Here is a 13,954-nt window from a genome sequence, read left to right as displayed (position 1 = left end):
AGGCTTTAGTGAATGGCTCCAAGAGTTTTTTTTTCTATCTCTTGGAATTGATCCTCGGACACGAGAGACGCCAACAACGACGATGAGACATGACATAGACAGATATAGACGTGACATAGACATGATGTAGATATGATATAGACATGACAGAAATGAAATAGACATGATATAGACATGACAGACATGATGTAGACATCATATAGACATGACACAGACATCATATAGACATGAAATACAAACCCCAATTCCAGTGAAGTTGGAATGTTGTATAAAACGTAAATAACAACAGAATACAATGATTTGCAAATCCTTTTCCACCTATATTCACTTGAATACACTACAAAGACAAGATATTTAATGTTCAAACTGATAAACTTTATTGTTTTTTGCAAATATTCACTCATTGTGAATGTGATGCCTGCAACACGTTCCAAAGAAGCTGGGACAGGGGCATGTTCACCACTGTGTTACATCACCTTCCCTTTTAGCAACACTCAATAAGCGTTTGGGAACTGAGGACACTACTTGTTGAGGCTTTGTAGGTGGAATTCTTTCCCATTCTTGCTTGATGTACGACTTCAGTTGCTCAGCAGTCCGGGGTCTTCATTGTCGTATTTAGCGCTTCATAATGCACCACACATGTTCACTGGGAGACAGGTCTGGACTGCAGGCAGGCCAGTCTAGTACCCGCACTCTTTTACTACGAAGCCCCGCTGGTGTAACACGTGCAGAATGTGGCTTGGCATTGTCTTGCTGAAATAAGCAGGGACGTCCCTGAAAAAGACGTCGCTTGGATGGCAGCATATGTTGCTCCAAAACCTGTATGTACCTTTCAGCATTAATGGAGCCTTCCCAGATGTGCAAGCTACCCATGATGCCATGGGCACTAACACACCCCCATACCATCACAGAAGCTGGCTTTTGACCTTTGTGCTGATAACAATCAGGATGGTCCTTTCCCTCCTCAGCCCGGAGGACACGACGTCCATGATTTCCAAAAACAATTTGAGATGTGGACTCGTCAGACCACAGCACACTTTTCCACTTTGCGTCAGTCCATCTCAGATGAGCTCGGGTCCAGAGAAGCCGGCGGCGTTTCTGGGTGGTGTTGATATCTGGCTTTGGCTTTGCATGGTAGAGTTTTAACTTGCACTTGTAGATGTAGCGACAAACTGTGGTAACTGATGATGGTTTTCCCAAGTGCTCCTGAGCCCAACTGGTAATATCCTTTACAGAAGGATGTCAGTTTTTAATGCAGTGCCTCCTGAGGGGTCGAAGGTCACGGGCATTCAATGTTGGTTTTGGGCCTTGCTGCTTACGTGCAGAGATTTCTCCGGATTCTCTTAATCTTGTGATGATATTATGGACTGGAGATGATGAAATCCCTAAAGTCCTTGCAGTTGTACGTTGAGAAACGTTGTTCTTAAACTGTTGGATTATTTGCTCACACAGTTGTTCACAAAGTGGTGAACCTCGCCCCATCCTTGCTTGTGAACGACTGAGCCTTTCGGGATTCTCCTTTTATACCCAATCATGACACTCACCTGTTTCCAGTTAACCTGTTCACCTGTGGAATGTTCCCAACAGGTGTTTTTTGAGCATTCCTCAACTTTCCCAGTCTTTTGTTGCCCCTGTCCCAGCTTCTTTGGAACGTGTTGCAGGCATCAAATTCAAAATGAATGAATATTTGCAAAAAACAATAAAGTTTATCAGTTTGAACATTAAATATCTTGTCTTTGTAGTGTATTCACTTGAATATAGGTCGAAAAGGATTTGCAAATCATTGTATTCTGTTTTATTCATGTTTTACACAACATCCCAACTTCATTGGAATTGGGGTTTGTAGACATGCTATAATCATGACAGATATCATATAGACATGACACAAACATGATATAGATGTGAAATAGACATGATGTACACATGACATAGACATGACGTAGACATGGTGTAGACATGTTATAGATGTGGTGTAGACATGTTATAGACATGATATAGATGACATAGACATGATATAGACATGGCATAGACATTGTGTAGACGTGATGTAGACGTGATGTAGACATGATATATACACCATGTCGACATGATGTTCAAACTAGACATGATGTAGACATGATATGTTCTTCGTCTGTTGCAGCGACGAGGACCATCTAGTCATCCTGTAGGGGCCGAATTCTGTGGGTGCGAAGATGGCTGGTTAGTCCAATCTGCGCCCTGAATGTTCTTTGGCAGTGTGGGCATGGGATTGTGGGAGTAGCTGGGGGGTTGCCGGCACGGTCTTTCCTGGCCTACCTGTGGCTCTCTGTTGCAGCAATCCTGGCAGCCTCATATGTGTTTGCACCATTTCGGACAGCTGCACGCCACTCCTCTGTTCAGAGCTTTCTGTTCCCATGTATCGTAGTTGATGGTGAAGGCCTTTAACGAAACCTTCAAGGTGTCTTTGAAATACTTGTTTTGACAACAATGGGAGCGTTTGCCTTGCTTGAGTTCACCATATAACAGTTTCTTTGGGAGCTGGTGGTCTGGCATGTGAACTATGTGGCCCACCCAACGAAGCTGTGATTGCATGAGGATGGTGTGTATACTCGGCAGTCTTGAGAGAGTGAGGACCTCTGTGTCAGGGATCTTGTCATACCACTTTATGCCAAGAAGGTTTCTGAGGCATGTGGTGTGAAAGTGGTTCAGTGTTTTTGCATGGCGTTTGTAAACTGTCCATGTGTCGCAGCCTAAAGCAGTGTGGTGAGAACTATGACCTGATGCAGTTTAATTTTTGTCTCCTGGGTGATGCCTCTCCTGTTCCACACATTCTTGTGGAGTCTGCCAAAAGCAGTACTTGCTTTAGCAAGCCATGTGGTCATCTCTTCATCAGTGGTGACATATCTGGAGAGAGAACTGCCCACGTAAGTGAATTTGTCAGCCGCATTTAATCGATGCCCATTGATGGTGATGTTGGGTACATTGTATGGCTTGCCTGGAGCTGGCTGATGAAGTACTTCAGTCTTTTTTATGCTGATGGTGAGGCCGAAGTTGTTGCAAGCCTCTGAGAACTTATTGATACTTTGTTGCGTGTTGGCTTTGGATGTAGCGTTGAGGGCGCAGTCAACAGCAAACAGAAGATTGTTGATGGTTGCTGTTTTAACTAAGGTTTTTGCTTTAATCCGCTGAAGGTTGAAGAGAGAGCCATCAAAACGGCAATTGACAGCAATGTCAGCGTCCCCCTCTCAGAAAGCATCTGACAGCATGGCTGAGAACGTAAGGCTGAACAGGGTTGGGGCAAGGACACAGTCTTGTTTTACTCTGTTAGAGACAGGAAACGGCTTAGATGCAGCTCCATTGTCTTGGACTCTGGCTAGCATGCCATCATGTAGTTGTCATACGATGGTGATGAACTTTTTTGGACATCCGTATTTTGCCATGATTCTCCAAAGGCCGTCTCTGCAGACAGTATAAAAGGCCTTGGTCAGATCAAAAAAGCGGAGTACAGGTCAACATTTTGTTCCTGGCATTTTTCTTGAAGCTGGCGGGCAGCAAACACCATGTCTATGGTCCTGCATTCTTTCCAGAATCCACATTGACTCTCAGGTAGAAGTCCTCTCTCGATGTGTGCGCTGAGGCGATTTAATAAAACTCTTGCAAGCAGTTTGCCTGCAATGGACAGAAGGAAATTTCCACGGTGGTTATCACACGATTGGCGATTTCCCTTGCGCTTATAGAGGTGGATAATTGAGGCATCTTTAAAGTCCTGAGGTACTGTTTCAGTTTGCCATATGAGATGAAACAACTGCTGAAGTTTCTTATCAATCGCAGGCCCTCCTTCTTTATAAATTTCAGCTGGGATGGAGTCTGAGCCAGGGGCTTTTCCGCTTGACAACTGTCCGATTGCCTTAAGCGTCTCTTCCATTGTTGGAAGGGTGCTCAGCGTCTCATCAGATGGAATTTGGGGTAGTCAGTCGATGGCTTCATAGTTGATAGTAGAAGGGCGATTCAAAACATTGCTGAAGTGTTCAGCCCATCTTTCAAGAACCTCCCCTTTGTCTGTGATTAGTGTTGTCCCATCTACGCTAAGGAGCGGGGATGAGCCAGCGATGGACTGTAGACTTCTTTCAGGCCATTGTAGAATAGAAGTTTTTCATGTCATTTCTGTCTGCAAAGCCCTGTATCTCATCAGCTTTGTTGCTCAGCCATGAATCCTGCATTCGGCGTAGTTTTCTTTGGATAGAGCTACGGATGTTCCTAAATGCATCTGTCTTGGCTGTTGACTGGGGGGCCTAGCCACTCCAAGGTTGTGTTATACACTGTCATGAAGTGCGGTCCAAGCAGCCTCCACATTCTGGCTATCCAGCACAGTAACCTCCAGTCGTTCCTCCAGAGTGTCTGTAAAGGACTTCTTGATGCCATTACTCTTTAGTTTACTGACATTTAGACGTTTTTGTGCTTTCATGCCTTATGGGCGTCTCTTGGGCTGGATGTGGAGATTGATTTTAGAAACAATGAGGCGGTGATCCGTCCAGCACTCTGCCCCACACATAGCCTTTGTAACTCTTATGTCCTGCCGGTCTCTTTTCCTGACAATGACACAGTCAATCAGGTGCCAGTGTTTGGACCTCGGGTGCATCCAGGACGTTCTGTTGCGGATGGGGAGCTGAGATACTGTGTTTGTGATCAGAAGCCCATGTTCTGTGCAGGTCTGAAGAAGTAGCAATCCATTGCTGTTGCAGCTTCCAACTCCGAGCTTTCCGGTCACACCTTCCCAAGAGATGCTGTCTGTGCCAACTCTTGCATTAAAATCACCAAGAATGGGGAGTTTTTCAGTGCTGGGAATGTCGGCAATGACAGAATTCAGGTCTTCATAAAATGTATCCTTGATCTCGTCCGGGTTGGTCATCATGGGTGCATAGACGCTGACAATAGTGACAAATTTCTTTCCCTGAGAAAGGGGGAGTCTCAGCGTCATTAGGCGACCATTCACGCCTTTTGGAGGCGTGGCCAGTTTGCTTACTAGAGTTGACTTGACTGCGAAGCCAACTCCAGCTTCACGTTTCTCCTCAGGTTCGCACTCACTCTAGAAGAAATTGTAGTCTGCGCTTCTTTCGTGAATTTCACCCTGTCCTGCCAGCCTGGTCTCACTCAAGGCAGCAATGTCAGTGTTGTACCTGTTTAGTTCATTTGCAATAAGTGCTGTGCGTCTCTTGGGTCTTTCTGCATTTTCCCTGACAAGAAGAGTGTTGTTTTCGCCTGTTTTCTGTTGTTTCGACCGCAAAAATAGGGCCCCCTCCGACCGCGGTTTGCCTGATGAGGTGACGTGGGGCAGGCAATTTTTAGGTCACCTTTTCTAGACCCTTCCTCATGCCAGGGAGGTGAGCAGTGCGGTCCTAAAGAGGGCTGCTCAGTCGCTCAGAGGGCTGCCAGACTCCACTTCTGCTCCTTTCAGTGGAGAACGACCATATGGTCTAAGCCGCCTGTGTGCAGGTTTGTGGCTACGACTTCCAGTGTACCCACACCTGTCGCTTCGTCATGCCCCTATCGCCACAGGACTTTGAGAATAAAAATGGGGTGATGGATGGATGACTGATGACTTGCGCAATTATTTTGTTTAAAGTGGGGAAGAGTTTCCCATCATCAACCCCAATCTCTCGTCCGAAACCACCTACTACCAGTGGCAAGACTAAGCGAGATGACTGGCAATGGAGACAGATGCAGATTTTTCCTCAGGGTTTCTTCCCAAGGCCTTTCCCGTAGACGAGAATACTCGCAAGGCAGCAGAGGTTTTAAATCTGAGTTTTCATTCTCCTAGATGAATTGCCTGACAAGGCTAACGAGCTTCATCTGCCCGGCTTTGAAATCAGAGTTGTCCTTCTCCTAGATTGGCTGCCAAGCAAGGCTAACGAGTCCAATCTACCCACCCAGTTATACCGCCGGGAACCTGGTCGCCCCCGCAGCAGGCTTTGTGAAACAGGAGGTACCACGAGAAGGTGCTGCTGCAGTCACAGTTGCGTAGGAGCGGCCATATGTAACAGGAAACCATATGCAAGGTCCTACTTAGCAAGCTAAGTGATGGACCCGCGGCGAACACTACACCAGGAAGCCAGAGGCCACCGCACCGCTTCGCATTCCTTTTGGCAAGTAGGACATCGGGCCCAATACTTGCCACCACCTAGACATGATATAGACATGATGTAGACATGACATAGATATGATGTAGACATGCTATGGACATGATGTATACATGATATAGACATGATGTCGACATGATATAGACATGACAGACATGATGTAGACATGATATAGACATGATAAATGACAGACATTATATAGACATGGCATAGACATGATGTAGACATGGTGTGGACATGTTATAGACATGATATAGATGACATAGACATGACATTGGCATTGTGTAGACATGACGTAGACATGATGTAGACATGATATATCCATGTAAACATGACATAGAATAGACATGACATAGGCATGATGTAGACATGATATAGACACGATGTAGACATTATGTAGACGTGATATGGACATGACAGAATAGATGTGACATACACACGATTTAGGCATGACATAGACATGATACAGACATGATGTAGACATGACATAGAACAGACAAGACAGACATGACATAGACATGATATAGACATAACATAGACAGATGTAGACATGACATAGCATGATGTAGATGTGATATAGACATGGTGTACACATGGTGTAGATATGATGCAGACATGACATAGAATAGACATGACGTAGACATTATATGGACATGTAGCCATGATAGAGACATGACATGGACATGATATAAACATGATGTAGACATGACATAGACAGATCTAGACATGATATAGACATTATGTAGACATGATAGAGACATGACGTAGACATGATGTAGACATGATATAGACATTATGTAGACATGATATAGACATGATGTAGACATGATATAGACATTATGTAGACATGATATGGACATAATGTAGACATGACATAGACATGATGTAGACATGCTGTCGACATGATATGGACATGATGTAGACATGACATAGACATGATATAGACATGATGTAGACGTGACGTAGACAGGCATTAGTTGTTGTGTTTTATTATTAAAAGAATTTAGACAATCAAACATTAGTTTGTTTGAATTGTGAATAGTTTGTAAATCATTGGACATCAAGACGTTATAGGGCGTTTTTTTTTTCACTTCCAAGGACTTATAGTAGCATTCATTACCGTTCCTTAAGTACTTATATAAGTCATCAAACAATCCTAAAGTCTAAGCATTCTACAAACGCTCTTCATCTGACAGATTTAAACTTATATATATAGATATATATATAGATATAAAATTCTTATTTTTATTTTATCTTCTGTTTCTATTTATGTATGATTTTCTTATTTCTATGTATTTCTATTTTCTTGTTACCTTGTATCTTGTTGGTTTTTAGGTTTTCTTTACTAGAGCATGAGTGTCTGTAATGGGACCCAATTTTCCCTCAAGGATGACTAAAGTATTTCTGATTCTGGCTCTGGTTCTGGTTGTGATTGATCTTGGTGTGGTAATGTACTGAGAAAGACACTGATATGCACAGAATGTCGTTTCCTTTGCCACCGGGCTTGCATTGCTTGGCTATATTTGTTGTAATAGTCTTTCTTAATGCAGTTACATGTTAAACTGAGAAAGTAGTTGCATCATGTGTTTTTTTTAATTGTAAGTGTGGTTTTGCAGGTTTATACCAATTCAGTATTTAGGAGGAATACTACCATTTTTAAAACAGAATGGTTATGCTTTTTTAAGGGGTAAAATATTCTTCCATTTATTCAGCCTGTATCTTGGGTTGGACCAGACATCATTTTGGTCATTTCCCATGTCATCTTCCAGAAGCTCACCTAAAAAAACAAAACAAAACCAAAAACAGAAGTGAGTGAAACCCGGCAGCAGGTCAGACCCAGCTGGGGTAGCAGATAACTCCGCAGTGTGTGTTCCTGCTGGCTGCTGGGCTACAGGATACCCTTCATGTCAGACCACCTGGACACTGTCTCACGATGATTTACCGCAGACATCCCGTTACCCTGAGGAGCATCACTCCCAACACGGCTCAGCACACTGACACACTGCTGTGGGATCGCTGAAGCACAGCCCGCCCGTCAGTCCCTGGCAGTCCCTGTCAGTCCCCGTCAGTCCCTGTCAGTCCCTGTCAGTCCGTGGCAGTCCCTGTCAGTCCCCGTCAGTCCGTGGCAGTCCCTGTCAGTCCCTGTCAGTCCCTGGCAGTCCCCGTCAGTCCCTGTCAGTCCCTGGCAGTCCCTGTCAGTCCCCGTCAGTCCCCGGCAGTCCCTGTCAGTCCCCGTCAGTCCCTGGCAGTCCCCGTCAGTCCCTGTCAGTCCCTGTCAGTCCCTGGCAGTCCCCGTCAGTCCCTGTCAGTCCCTGGCAGTCCCCGTCAGTCCCCGGCAGTCCCTGGCAGTCCCCGTCAGTCCCTGTCAGTCCCTGGCAGTCCCCGTCAGTCCCTGTCAGTCCCTGTCAGTCCCCGTCAGTCCCTGTCAGTCCCTGTCAGTCCCTGTCAATGTGTGTCAGTGTGTGTCAGTGTGTGTCAGTGTGTGTCAGTCTGTTTCAGTGTGTGAGAGTGTGTTTCAGTGTGTTTCAGTGTGTGTCAGTTTGTGTCAGTGTGTGTCAGTGCGTGTCAGTGTGTGTCAGTGCGTGTCAGTGTGTGAGAGTGTGTTTCAGTGTGTTTCAGTGTGTGTCAGTTTGTGTCAGTGTGTGTCAGTGCGTGTCAGTGTGTGTCAGTGTGTGTCAGTGTGTGTCAGTGCGTGTCAGTGTGTGTCAGTGTGTGTCAGTGCGTGTCAGTGTGTGTCAGTGTGTGTCAGTCTGTTTCAGTCTGTTTCAGTGCGTGTCAGTGTGTGTCAGTGTGTGTCAGTGTGTGAGAGTGTGTGTCAGTGTGTGTCAGTTTGTGTCAGTGTGTGTCAGTGCGTGTCAGTGTGTGTCAGTGTGTGTCAGTGTGTGTCAGTGCGTGTCAGTGTGTGTCAGTGTGTGTCAGTCTGTTTCAGTCTGTTTCAGTGCGTGTCAGTGTGTGTCAGTGTGTGTCAGTCTGTTTCAGTGTGTGTCAGTCTGTTTCAGTGTGTGTCAGTCTGTTTCAGTGTGTGTCAGTTTGTGTCAGTCTGTTTCAGTGTGTGTCAGTTTGTGTCAGTGTGTGAGAGTGTGTTTCAGTGTGTTTCAGTGTGTGTCAGTTTGTGTCAGTGTGTGTCAGTGTGTGAGAGTGTGTTTCAGTGTGTTTCAGTGTGTGTCAGTTTGTGTCAGTGTGTGTCAGTGTGTGTCAGTGTGTGTCAGTGCGTGTCAGTGTGTGTCAGTCTGTGTCAGTCTGTGTCAGTGTGTGTCAGTTTGTGTCAGTGTGTGTCAGTGTGTGTCAGTGTGTGTCAGTGTGTGTCAGTGTGTGTCAGTGCGTGTCAGTGTGTGTCAGTCTGTGTCAGTGTGTGAGAGTGTGTTTCAGTGTGTTTCAGTGTGTGTCAGTGTGTGTCAGTGTGTGTCAGTGTGTGTCAGTGTGTTTCAGTGTGTTTCAGTGTGTGTCAGCTTGTGTCAGTGTGTGTCAGTGTGTGTCAGTGTGTGTCAGTGCGTGTCAGTGTGTGTCAATGTGTGTCAGTCCCTGTCAGTTTGTGTCAGTGTGTGTCAGTGTGTGTCAGTGTGTGTCAGTTTGTGTCAGTGTGTGTCAATGTGTGTCAGTGTGTGTCAGTTTGTGTCAGTGTGTGTCAGTGTGTGTCAATGTGTGTCAGTGTGTGTCAGTGTGTGTCAGTGTGTGTCAGTGTGTGTCAGTGTGTGTCAGTGTGTGTCAGTGTGTGTCAGATGGCTGTATGGTGTGTGTCAGTGTGTGTCAGTGTGTGTCAGTGTGTGTCAGTGCGTGTCAGTGTGTGTCAGTGTGTGTCAGTGCGTGTCAGTGTGTGTCAGCTGGCTGTATGGTGTGTGTCAGTGTGTGTCAGTGTGTGTCAGTGTGTGTCAGATGGCTGTATGGTGTGTGTCAGTGTGTGTCAGTGTGTGTCAGTGTGTGTCAGTGTGTGTCAGTCTGTGTCAGTGTGTGTCAGTGTGTGTCAGTGCGTGTCAGTGCGTGTCAGTGTGTGTCAGTGTGTGTCAGTGTGTGTCAGTGTGTGTCAGATGGCTGTATGGTGTGTGTCAGTGTGTGTCAGTGTGTGTCAGTGTGTGTCAGATGGCTGTATGGTGTGTGTCAGTGTGTGTCAGTGTGTGTCAGTGCGTGTCAGTGTGTGTCAGCTGGCTGTATGGTGTGTGTCAGTGTGTGTCAGTGTGTGTCAGTGTGTGTCAGATGGCTGTATGGTGTGTGTCAGTGTGTGTCAGTGTGTGTCAGTGTGTGTCAGTCTGTGTCAGTGTGTGTCAGTGTGTGTCAGTGCGTGTCAGTGCGTGTCAGTGTGTGTCAGTGTGTGTCAGATGGCTGTATGGTGTGTGTCAGTGTGTGTCAGTGTGTGTCAGTGTGTGTCAGATGGCTGTATGGTGTGTGTCAGTGCGTGTCAGTGTGTGTCAGTGTGTGAGAGTGTGTGTCAGATGGCTGTATGGTGTGTGTCAGTGTGTGTCAGTGTGTGTCAGTGTGTGTCAGCTGGCTGTATGGTGTGTGTCAGTGTGTGTCAGTGTGTGTCAGTGTGTGTCAGATGGCTGTATGGTGTGTGCCAGTGTGTGCCAGTGTGTGTCAGTGTGTGTCAGTGTGTGTCAGTGCGTGTCAGTGTGTGTCAGTGTGTGTCAGATGGCTGTATGGTGTGTGTCAGTGTGTGTCAGTGCGTGTCAGTGTGTGTCAGTGTGTGTCAGATGGCTGTATGGTGTGTGTCAGTGTGTGTCAGTGTGTGTCAGTGTGTGTCAGATGGCTGTATGGTGTGTGTCAGTGTGTGTCAGTGCGTGTCAGTGTGTGTCAGTGTGTGTCAGATGGCTGTATGGTGTGTGTCAGTGTGTGTCAGTGTGTGTCAGTGTGTGTCAGATGGCTGTATGGTGTGTGTCAGTGCGTGTCAGTGTGTGTCAGTGTGTGAGAGTGTGTGTCAGATGGCTGTATGGTGTGTGTCAGTGTGTGTCAGTGTGTGTCAGATGGCTGTATGGTGTGTGTCAGTGCGTGTCAGTGTGTGTCAGTGTGTGTCAGATGGCTGTATGGTGTGTGTCAGTGTGTGTCAGTGTGTGTCAGATGGCTGTATGGTGTGTGTCAGTGCGTGTCAGTGTGTGTCAGTGTGTGTCAGATGGCTGTATGGTGTGTGTCAGTGTGTGTCAGTGTGTGTCAGTGTGTGTCAGATGGCTGTATGGTGTGTGTCAGTGTGTGTCAGTGTGTGTCAGATGGCTGTATGGTGTGTGTCAGTGCGTGTCAGTGTGTGTCAGTGTGTGAGAGTGTGTGTCAGATGGCTGTATGGTGTGTGTCAGTGTGTGTCAGTGTGTGTCAGATGGCTGTATGGTGTGTGTCAGTGCGTGTCAGTGTGTGTCAGTGTGTGTCAGATGGCTGTATGGTGTGTGTCAGTGTGTGTCAGTGTGTGTCAGTGTGTGTCAGATGGCTGTATGGTGTGTGTCAGTGTGTGTCAGTGTGTGTCAGTGTGTGTCAGATGGCTGTATGGTGTGTGTCAGTGTGTGTCAGTGTGTGTCAGTGTGTGTCAGATGGCTGTATGGTGTGTGTCAGTGCGTGTCAGTGTGTGTCAGTGTGTGAGAGTGTGTGTCAGATGGCTGTATGGTGTGTGTCAGTGTGTGTCAGTGTGTGTCAGATGGCTGTATGGTGTGTGTCAGTGCGTGTCAGTGCGTGTCAGTGTGTGTCAGATGGCTGTATGGTGTGTGTCAGTGCGTGTCAGTGCGTGTCAGTGCGTGTCAGTGCGTGTCAGTGTGTGTCAGATGGCTGTATGGTGTGTGTCAGTGCGTGTCAGTGTGTGTCAGTGTGTGTCAGCTGGCTGTATGGTGTGTGTCAGTGTGTGTCAGTGTGTGTCAGATGGCTGTATGGTGTGTGTCAGTGTGTGTCAGTGTGTGTCAGTGCGTGTCAGTGTGTGTCAGTGTGTGTCAGTGTGTGTCAGCTGGCTGTATGGTGTGTGTCAGTGTGTGTCAGTGTGTGTCAGTGTGTGTCAGTGTGTGTCAGCTGGCTGTATGGTGTGTGTCAGTGTGTGTCAGTGTGTGTCAGATGGCTGTATGGTGTGTGTCAGTGTGTGTCAGTGTGTGTCAGTGTGTGTCAGTGTGTGTCAGTGTGTGTCAGCTGGCTGTATGGTGTGTGTCAGTGTGTGTCAGTGCGTGTCAGTGTGTGTCAGTGTGTGTCAGATGGCTGTATGGTGTGTGTCAGTGTGTGTCAGTGTGTGTCAGTGTGTGTCAGATGGCTGTATGGTGTGTGTCAGTGTGTGTCAGTGTGTGTCAGTGTGTGTCAGATGGCTGTATGGTGTGTGTCAGTGTGTGTCAGTGTGTGTCAGTGTGTGTCAGATGGCTGTATGGTGTGTGCTGGCCTGTACAATACAGATGCATCTCCACCATTCCTGGCAACAGACCAAACCATGGCTTGTGTTGTGTCTCCCAGTTTGTGTTTGTACCTTGGCTGCAGGACTGACTGTTCCCTACTGGTTCTCACTGAAATGTGAGTTGGAACAGTTTCTTAATGTTTGTAGATGAAATCACCACAACTGAGCTTTGTTCAGAATTGTAAACACCTGAAACAAAATGGGATGTGATATTAAGGTGAAATGTCGTGGTGATGTCATCGACATGGGTCATGTGGTACAGTATCACAGACAGGTGAATCAGTTCCTCTGGACACAGTGTTTAGTGACAGACACCTTTCATCTAAGTGACCTCTTCAGTCTGGCTGCAGGCATCGGCACTCGTATTAACAACGCTGTGTCCACACGAACTGATTCACCTGTCTGTGATGTCCTCACCTGGACTATCGAGCAGAAAGACACGTGGGTATGACATCCATGTTGCTGGTCATCAGTGCGTGCGGTGGCTGGTTTGGTGGATGGTTTAGTGGCTGCTTGGGTGGCTGGTTTAGCGGCTGACTTGGTGGCTGGTTTGGCAGCTGACTTGGTGGCTGGTTTGGCAGCTGGTTTGGTGGGTAGTTGGGCGGCTGGTGTGGGCTGGCTGGGCAGCTGGTGTGGGCTGGCTGGGTGGCTGGTGTGGGCTGGCTGGTGTGGGCTGGCTGGGCGGCTGGTGTGGGCTGGCTGGGCGGCTGGTGTGGGCTGGCTGGGCGGCTGGTTGGGCGGCTGGCTGGGCGGCTGGTTGGGCGGCTGGCTGGGCGGCTGGTTGGGCGGCTGGCTGGCTGGGCGGCTGGCTGGGCGGCTGGTTGGGCGGCTGGCTGGCTGGGCGGCTGGTTGGGCGGCTGGCTGGGCGGCTGGCTGGGCGGCTGGTTGGGCGGGCGGCTGGTTGGGCGGCTGGCTGGGCGGCTGGTTGGGCGGCTGGCTGGGCGGCTGGCTGGGCGGCTGGCTGGCAGGGCGGCTGGCTGGGCGGCTGGTTGGGCGGCTGGCTGGGCGGCTGGCTGGGCGGCTGGTTGGGCGGCTGGCTGGCTGGGCGGCTGGTTGGGCGGCTGGCTGGGCGGCTGGCTGGCTGGGCGGCTGGTTGGGCGGCTGGCTGGGCGGCTGGCTGGGCGGCTGGTTGGGCGGCTGGCTGGGCAGCTGGTTGGGCGGCTGGTGTGGGCCGGCTGGCTGGCCGGCTGGCTGGGCAGCTGGTTGGGCGGCTGGTGTGGGCCGGCTGGCTGGCCGGCTGGCTGGGCGGCTGGTTGGGCGGCTGGCTGGCTGGGCGGCTGGTTGGGCGGCTGGCTGGCTGGGCGGCTGGCTGGGCGGCTGGCTGGGCGGCTGGTGTGGGCAGCTGGCTGGCTGGGCGGCTGGTTGGGCGGCTGGCTGGGCGGCTGGCTGGGCGGCTGGTTGGGCGGCTGGCTGGCTGGGCGGCTGGTTGGGCGGCTGGCTGGCTGGGCGGCTGGTTGGGCGGCTGGCTGGCTGGGCGGCTGGCTGGGCGGCTGGCTGG

The 13,954-nt window shown here is 48.8% G+C and overlaps 1 protein-coding gene and 1 pseudogene across 2 annotated transcripts in view; both read left to right on the top strand.

Moving 5' to 3' along the window:
* LOC130123107 (NAD(P)H dehydrogenase [quinone] 1-like) overlaps positions 1-4,081 on the top strand; it is a 15,934-nt pseudogene extending 11,853 nt beyond the window's left edge.
* The window catches only part of fbxw4 (F-box and WD repeat domain containing 4), a 112,868-nt gene that overhangs the window by 21,890 nt on the left and 77,024 nt on the right, over positions 1-13,954 (top strand). The window lies entirely within an intron of this gene.

Source organism: Lampris incognitus, chromosome 13 (assembly GCF_029633865.1).
Source record: "Lampris incognitus isolate fLamInc1 chromosome 13, fLamInc1.hap2, whole genome shotgun sequence".
In the NCBI taxonomy this organism is placed as follows: domain Eukaryota; kingdom Metazoa; phylum Chordata; class Actinopteri; order Lampriformes; family Lampridae; genus Lampris; species Lampris incognitus.
The sequence above is the reverse complement of the archived record's forward strand: the minus strand, read 5'-3'. Positions and strand labels throughout refer to the sequence as shown.